We start from the raw sequence: 6,747 nt of genomic DNA, 5'->3' as shown, positions 1-6,747 counted from the left end.
AAGGAACATTATTGCTTTATGTCTATACTGCAGAGGCAAAGGATATCTTGCTGGTTCCTGTCCCACAAAGTCGGGAAAAGACAAGGCCTAAATGATTTTGGAGAAATTAATTTGGGCCTATCTTCATTTTCTCTGTCTAACTCAGTTTTAATTCCAGCTCATTTGAGTACTAGTGAAAGAAATGCTAACTGGATAGTGGTGCAGCTGGAAACATTATGGATTTAGCCTTCACAGAGTTTCTTGGAGTTTCCATTGAGGAATTGGCCTCCTCCATAACTCTCTGTGGCCTTGATGGTAGTCCTCTCCTTACTGGATGAGTGAAGTTTCAAATATCGCTCATTCAGTTGAAGATTGGCGCTCATCATTCTGAAAAATATTTTTTTTTTTGGTGTATTGTCCCATGGCTCAAATTGTTTTGGGGCTACCCTGGCTCAGAAGCCATAACCCCATGGTATATTGGAAGATAGGTGAACTCATTTGTTGGGGTCCAGATTGTTCTGCTGGTTGTCTCACTTTGCCAGACTGAGTTCTACAAACCATGCCGGAATGTCTGCCACCACAATACCATGCTTATGCAGATGTGTTCAGACTCTCTCCCACTTCATTGTTCATATGATTGTCCTATTAACCTGGTCACTGATGCCAAACTTGCTAAGGGCAGGTTATATGCTCTTTCCTTGCCAGAAACCAAGACTAAGACCAAGGAAAATTATATGTATTAAAAAGGGAGACAAATGGAAAATGGCTTTCAATACCCACACAGGACATTATGAGTATCTAGGTATGCCATACGGGTTGCCAATTGCTTATTCAGAGTTCCAGGATCTAATCAATGATGTCCTTCAGGAATTCTTGGGCAAGTTCATTGTGGTATACATCAAATACATTTTGATTTACTCCCAGTAAGTTAAAGAGCACCATTTCCATGTCCAGTCCACACTTCAGAAACTCAGAGAAAATAACCTCTATGCCAAATTGGAAAAGTGTGATTTTGAGATAGCAAAGACTACATTTTTGGAATATATCATCTCTCCCATAGTCTTCGCCATCTGATTGGATCCGTTCCAACAATTGTTGTAATTTTCGGGATTTGTGAATTATTAACACAGATTCATTTGAATATATAATATATAAATATATATATAGTAAAAGTGAGATTGGCACCTGGGGGTATAATAAATACCCAACTAATCTTAACCCCCACTATAGAGTTTAAACTCTAATGTGGTATATAACCATTATCATGGATTAGGAATAAACAATGTGATCATTTAATACATTTTATTAAAATGCATAAAAAGTGTTGTACATTCCCATAAGAATTTTTTTCTTGAAATAATTTTTTCAATTGTTAGCACAACTTCAGAATATTTAAATGAGTTAATATACAGATGAATAGATGTTTTTTTACAGTCTCCTCCTTATGAGAGATCTCAATACAGTGAAAGAAAACCCATATAGATGGATAGTTGTTTCTATACAATCTCCTCCTCATAAGAGGTCACGGTACAATGAAAGAAAACCCAATGCGTTTTGTCTCTGCTGAGACTTCATCAGGGGTAAATCTATGAGGGCAATTACCCTTTTGGATTTATACAGTTTATATTAGAATTCTCAAAGGGCTTGCATCACACATAAGGACCAGAAAAAATTCTAATGTATCATCCACAGGGCATTTTGTGTAAACAAATAACATGTGGCACTCAGGGATACATTTTTGGTGGATTCTCACAAAAGTATTCAACCTGGTAGGTCAAAAGATGATTTATATCACTCAGGTGTCAGTTCCTTTGGAGAATACGTCCAAAAATATCCAACCTGTGGGTGGGTGTCACACCATTGGACCTATACTCCAACAGATTTATGGAAAGGGGCTACCCAGTTGACATCATAAAGAAAGCACATGAGAAAACTGTAGAAACCAACAGGGATGATCTTTTTAAATATAAAGAGAAGAAGAGAAGTCATGACCAGAAATTGGATTTGATCACTTCTTTTAATGCTGGAGAATATCTAATTAAAAGAACTATAAATAAGCATTGGAACATACTCAAGATAGATAACACCTTAAAGGATGTGTTACCTGATAAAGTCATCTTTAGAAGAGCCAGAAACCTCAAGGAAATACTGGCACCTAGTATGTTGAAACCTCTTAACATCAGAAAAGAACAGAATTGGAGATCAGAAATTAATGGATTCTTTAAATGTAATCACTGCTGTATCTGTAAGTATACTCACAGGGTTACCAAACGTTTTACCAATTCAGATTCAACAAAGACATATACAGATGGGTCCACATTTATCTTGACCTCTAATAGGATTAATTGAGACTGGCCAGTCGGACTTAATCCCCTGCTGTAATGACTTAATCCATTGCTGTATTGTTCTCTGTAATGTATTGCAGCTGAGAACAATATATGAAGGGTTTATGCTAATAAGTCATGTTGTGCCTAGGCGCAGAAAACTAGTTAAGATAACCGTGGACCCATCTGTATTATAAAAGAAATGATGTACTGCTCAACGACGAATGTCATCTACCTCCTGGAATGCAGCTGTGGTCATAACTTTATAGGAAAATCCAAGAGACCCTTGAATATAAGAATTCAAGAACATGTTAGATCCATTAAAAACAAAGTACTTAATCACTCAGTAACTAGACACTTCAGTAAACACCATAATGGCAATCCCATTGACCTAAGCTTCAAACCTATTGAACATGTTAAACTGCAGGAAAGAGTAGGAAGAGTAGGAGACTTGGAAAACAAACTTGCAGGAAGAGAAATGTTCTGGATCCACAACTTGAATACTATGGTCCCCAAAGGCCTCAATGAGTATTGTGAAATAGCTCCATTCTTATGATTAAATATATCTCCACCATCTTTTTCTCTCCATATAAAAAACATTTTTTGGAACTACTCCCCATTATCGGAATACAAAGGGACTGCTATACCCTCTAAAGCTAAACCATAATTGTTTAGGTATGGCAGATCATTTGAAGGGTTTTATCCGTATGTCTATTAACATCTAATTATTAATAATTAATACAAAACCTGACTCATGAAATCTTAGCGTTATATCTATCTGTTGTGATGGCTCTGCTTTATATTAACACATCAATCATCTACCAGATTTGATAGAAGTGTATAAAGTCTATAGATTGTAAGCTTGCGAGCAGGGCCTTCCTACCTCTATGACTGTTTGTTATCACCCATTTTGTTATTGTTATTTCAAATTGTAAAGCGCAACAGAATTTGCTGCGCTATATAAGAAACTGTTAATAAATAAATAATAATAAATAATGTACTGATGTGTTTATGTTTATATATATATTTTTATACCTATTTTTATATGTATTTATATATTGTTGTATATATTTTTTATTATATCTCCTTATATATTCTGTACCAAATGGATGCTATTATCAATTGGCATCCACAAGCCCTGTCAATAATTGGGCTCACTAAGATCGTCTTGGTCCCTAATAGAATCCTGATATGGCTGTTTAACTTGACAAACAGGAGGCTTATGTATAGTTTGATTATGAACTAGCATCTTTGTTTTGGGATACTTAAAAATGGCACCCGGAATACTTGTTTAAAGACATCTTTTTGTCCTAACAGTAAGCTGCCCATCCCTATAGTGATGTATAAACAATACATATCTCACGGTAATGAGAAATCCTGCGCATGCGCAGTATTTTGCCACGATCGCGGCACTATGAGTTCCCACGCATGTGCTATGGTTTACCGCAATTGCATCTCTCCTAGCTATACTCGTGGGAGGTTGATAATCCCGCGCATGTGCTCTAAAAACCGCGGGAAAGTGAGAATCCTGCGCATGCACGGTAAACAAACAGAAACGCCAGAATGGTGTTGTTTTTTCTATAAATAGCCATTTTGAGCATGGTATACTTACTAACCCCTTGAAGAAGTCCTACCAAAATTACTACAGGATGAAACACATTGGGTATATGCTTTACTACTCCACAAGGATCTCGGATAAGCTTTTAAAACTTCTATTCATTGTACGGTCTACTTTGTATATATTTTTTGTGTGTGTTATTAAAAAAGTTTTTGCTTTAAAAAAACCGGTATCACACTATGGGTATCATTTCCCTTCACTGGGAGACTGTGTTTTGGTTTTAAGATCCCTAGCTAACCATCTGGAAGGAGGTGCATAAAATATAAAGAACTACATGTGAGGAACACATGTCCTGAGGGTATTATTATAATATTACCTTAGGCTGATATTTTCTATAAGCACACTTTGGTTTATGCTATTTGCAATATTGCACTATTGTCATTTTCCTATTGTCTTTATGGTCCATACACCAGATTCCTGAGAGAAATAGAGGAAGAAACAATAGGAAGAAAAGACTACACTACATGCTTGAACTTTCTTTTGGTCTGGTGCTCATACACCTTATATCTTGAATCGGATATTATTTGCACAGAAGGCGCTGAGTCCTACCCCCTTTATATATATATATATATATATATATATATATGGAACAGAGATTGATATTGCGCCACTTGTGATAAAAACAGATATGTTGTATAAAGAATATTGGTAAGCTAAAATGACACTCCCCTATGCTTCTACTGGGGCGTCAGCTGGATCCCTCAAATACGTACAGGGATGGTGATTCCCTGAATAAAATGTATGAAAAAAAGGGGGGGATGAGGGATATATAGCGACCACGTTGTCAGTGCAATAAGTATAAAATTGCCAATTCTATACAATAAAAGGTATTTATTAATGTACAATTAAGCATAAAAGAGACATTTAAAAAAATGGGACAACAATAAAAACACAACTGATCTAAAAGCACTTAAATGAATCATATAAAACTACAATAAAAGCAAGTTTTAAGGTTTTTTTCCTTTTCTTAAATGAGGTGGGTGAAGGTATTGTATAGAATTGGCAATTTTATACTTATTGCACTGACACCGTGGTCGCTATATATCCCTCACCCCCCCTTTTTTCATATATATATATATATATATATATATATATATATATATATATATTGCACCCCATTAGCATTTTTAGTCCATTTTTTCCCATACCCAAAATGGCATTCCCATATACTGTATGTGATTTCATCTATTTCCCATATCTAACATGGCGCCACGGAGCAGACCCTTATGGTGTATTATAGACACCATTGCCATGATGATAGATGCAAACTGAGTCACTTCTGGTTCCAGCTTTTGCATTCCACGGCCAGTAGAGCGAACGCCACTTCTGTTTGCGGCCAAGTTTTTAAATTATTTGCTATATTTACATCTATTTTTAGCTTTACAAGGTTACTATCACATGTATAAATTATTAGTTTTCTTAAGTGGCTTGTCCATGTCTTTAATGTATTGCATTCAAAGTATTTTATGTACTTTTAGGCACTTCCTGTCTTAATTAATTGGAGGGTGTGGCTTATACATGCTATTGCTACAAAAGGGAAACTTGCTGGGCATTTGGTGAATGGTGATGCACTGGACAGTTGTCTTCTTGTTGCCTTGCTGAGATGTCTTGAAAAAGGTCATGAGGTGACCGAAATGTTGACACACCGTTTTCATGCATCTGTGAATTATCATTAAAACTTTGCCTGTTTACATTCATTGGTGAGTGCCTACATTCCCAATTCACTATCTACTGGCCCTTGTGGCCCCTGTGGAGCACCGCCCTGTTGACCTTGTGAAGTCTGGAGTGTGGACTTATCCAAGTGTATACAGTATATATATATATATATATATATATATATATATATATATATACCCATTGCTTTTTTATGCCCATCATGGCCACAACCCCACTACTTTTACATGTGTTTCCCCACCCCTCTACCAATTCCTGTTGTGCTCTCCCCCTTTTGCCATGGTTCTTCTATGCTGCCTAGCTTTCAGGATTGTGCCATACTATACTTTATGTTTTGATTTGGGTTTGTGGTACTTACAGATGTGTTATGAACACTTGTCTCATATGCAGTACTGTACGTATTTTTCATATTCATAGCTGCATTCGACACTTTCTTTACATTCACTTTGTTTTTAATTTGTTTTATTTTCCAAGCCTTTTCCCCATTGTTAGCATACTGTATATGTGTTTTGGGTGGTAAGTTGTCTGTTACATCACATGATTTTGTTTGCATCACACCTGGGCAAAAAGGTGTGTGCCAAGAAGATTTCACCCACCCAAATCTGAGTTGGTTATTTGTACTTGGGTGGTTGTCTATTTAAGGAAAGAGCTATTTACTCTTATTCAGAAAGACAGTTTGTTAATACCCTTATATTATAAACCCTTATATTATAATGGCCTTTTAGGGCTACAATTAGTGTGTACATATGGATAAATAAGAAAGCTTTTCCTTTTTTTTTATAGTGCTAATTATGTGCATCGAGTCCCACTTCCATTTCCGGTTGGCGGGAGGTTTATCATACTCAGCTGCACCAACCAATCCTGGATGTGGGCAGCATTAGCGCTATGTTAAATATGCTTCTGGTGGGCACGTGGGCAGTGATTTCCAACCACATCACCTGCCGTCGGAAGTGAGGGACCAGATGGAAATAGTCGCACACCACTGCCAACCAAGCCAGGCATCACCAGAAACGCTCAAACCAAGATCGTCAGCTGCCAAAAAAGCCCATATTCATGAAAATTGTGAATTATGTTAACTAATCGAGAAGGTTATATATAAAAGGTGTCAAAAAACATACAGTTTTCTTAATATTATATATACAGTGTTCAAAT

The sequence above is a fragment of the Pseudophryne corroboree genome, chromosome 2 (assembly GCF_028390025.1).
Source record: "Pseudophryne corroboree isolate aPseCor3 chromosome 2, aPseCor3.hap2, whole genome shotgun sequence".
NCBI classification, from domain to species: Eukaryota; Metazoa; Chordata; class Amphibia; order Anura; family Myobatrachidae; genus Pseudophryne; species Pseudophryne corroboree.
The sequence above is the reverse complement of the archived record's forward strand: the minus strand, read 5'-3'. Positions refer to the sequence as shown.